We start from the raw sequence: 2,500 nt of genomic DNA on the forward strand, positions 1-2,500 counted from the left end.
ATAGATTAGATATCATCTAGAGATAGAATTCCTAATTATTTAATTAAAATAGAGACTCTAGATTTAATAGTTGTGTCATAGTTACATTAAGTCGAATTAGCGAAGCGGAGGCGGGAACTAGATTCTAGATCTAACACTTCGATTGCGATGAAAAAAAAATAGCTTTATTTTAAGGCCGACAAGGCAAATACGGTTTAATTAATATTAAAGAAATAAGTCCGAACACCTACCTTAAGCGAATCATCTACACAACACATGACTAGAAATAATACACGTCCACACGAAGAGCGATTGAAACGGTGACTGCAACGGTGAAAACTTGTACGACGGAAACATGGCGCCTAGGTTATGCCTACTTCCGGTCTGATGAAAATTTTTAATTCATTTTAAATTTTGCGCTCTATTTCGTCCGCGCTTGTCCACTTAAACTCTACAGAAAAGATAGTCTATATAAAAATAATTCCTAGAAGACAATTTTATGAGAGATCACCCACATTTATTTACCCTGCCTGTCTACCTTAGGGTTAGAGTTTGAATTTTTCTAGATTCAAGCCAAATATGCCGTGTCGATTAAACGACGACGTACATAACAGAGCGAAGACAATGAATGGTTCCTTAATTAACTATAATTACGGTCCTAATACAACTACAATTCACCATAGTACTAATATGTATGTGTATTGTTGTTTTGGGAGTTCTGTCATTACATTTTAAATTATAAAAAAAACGGGTTTACGATACACTTCATTACGCCGCCGATCGTGGTTTTAGATTTAAATTTGGTCGGATTCGGTTTATTATTAATTTATATAATACTTTATACATACTTTAATTCATTAAATACATTTATCTATGTATTTATTTCATTAGTTAAGTATTTGTTTAACTAAAAATTATCAATTTAAGGCATAACAATTACAGAAAACGATTGTATTTGAGATAAGTCTTATCGAACCATTTAGTAGCTGGGTCGGTTTATTATTAATTTATCTAATACTTTATACATACTTTCACTCATTAATTACATGTATATATGCATTCATTAAATCATTTAAGTATTTATTTCATCAAAAAGTATCGATTGAAGGCATAACACTGATAGAAAACGATTGTATTTGAGATAAGTCTTATCGAACCATTTAGTAGCTGGTTCGCGGGTCGGTTTTATTCCTTAACTCTAGATTTAAGTCTATCGTGTTTAATTTCAATTTAATTTATCACAACTTTTAGATTTTGTACTAGATTAAGCTACATTGAAGCTTATTTTTCACTATTTAATCAATAGAGGATATTATATAATATTTTTAAGTCTAATATTACGCAGCCGTTTGTTAAATCTAGTTTTACAACGACGACTCGCGCGATTTCGGTTTGGTTTTAAAACTTAAGTTCATTGATTCTTAAAATATATATTCCAGTTAGAATAGAACTGAATACGTACCACATGATGTATACACACGTTTGGGTTATTTATTTATTTTAAATTTAGTTTATTATGACCGATCGTAATTAACTTTGGCGATACCGGGCTGATATGTCTTATCGACCGGAAAACTACTGTCCCTTCGGTCGACTAGTTGGTCTTAGACGGCATTACCGAGGTTTGAAAACTCTTACACCGTGTTTTTATTTTCACATAGATCCTATATTTTGATACCAGTCATTCGTTTAAGTTTAAATTAGAAAACGTGAAATGTAGTTTATTGGAAACACTAATGTTTTTAATTTTGTACAAAATAAATTTTTATTCGTTTCAGGTAAACGGCGGGATGAGAAAAATCTGCTTTCTACAACACATACATTGGTTAAGAATATAAAGTGAAATATAGTTGTACAAACACCGTCTCTACTTAGCAGCTTAGCCTCTACGGCAATGCCGCGTCTTTACACTGGGCGAGCTTGAGACTGGAAAACTCTCGATCACTCTACGCGGGAATGCCGCTAAGTCGAGGCGGTCTGATCGGCAACCCATCAAACTTCAGCTCATCTATTTTTTTTTTATTTTTCACAATTTTTTTAAAATTCGGGTAAACGGCGGGATGAACTCAACCAAATTTTTCAATTGGGTTTTTAATATCCACGTACATTCAGCGCAAAGTGAAATGTAGTTTTAATGTATTTAAACATAGAACAACCACCGTCATTCGCCAGCTCTGTTAGACTAACGACTCGCCGCTTCGCATCCTCGGTGGAACGGGCGACCTCTCGATCACTTGCGGCCACAGTACGGCAATGCCGCAAAATAAAGTCGGTTTGATCGGTGAACTGCCACTCGCACGATGAAACTTTGAGACATTTTTTTTCGGACTTTGAAAATTTTCAAAGTCCGACCGAATGACGAAAAGTGAAATGTAGTGCAAAACTTTGAATAAAAAAAAAAAGAAACAGGCGCATGAGACGACACGTCGTCCCATGCCATTGCCTGTCTCTCTTCGATGGACGACGGCGACGCAGCGCTTTTCCAGTCACTCAGTGGTGGGTCACCGGGCGAATTGAGTAC

Source organism: Physella acuta, unplaced genomic scaffold (assembly GCF_028476545.2).
Source record: "Physella acuta isolate Inbredline_101_S28 unplaced genomic scaffold, ASM2847654v3 ptg002350l, whole genome shotgun sequence".
Lineage (NCBI taxonomy): Eukaryota > Metazoa > Mollusca > Gastropoda > Physidae > Physella > Physella acuta.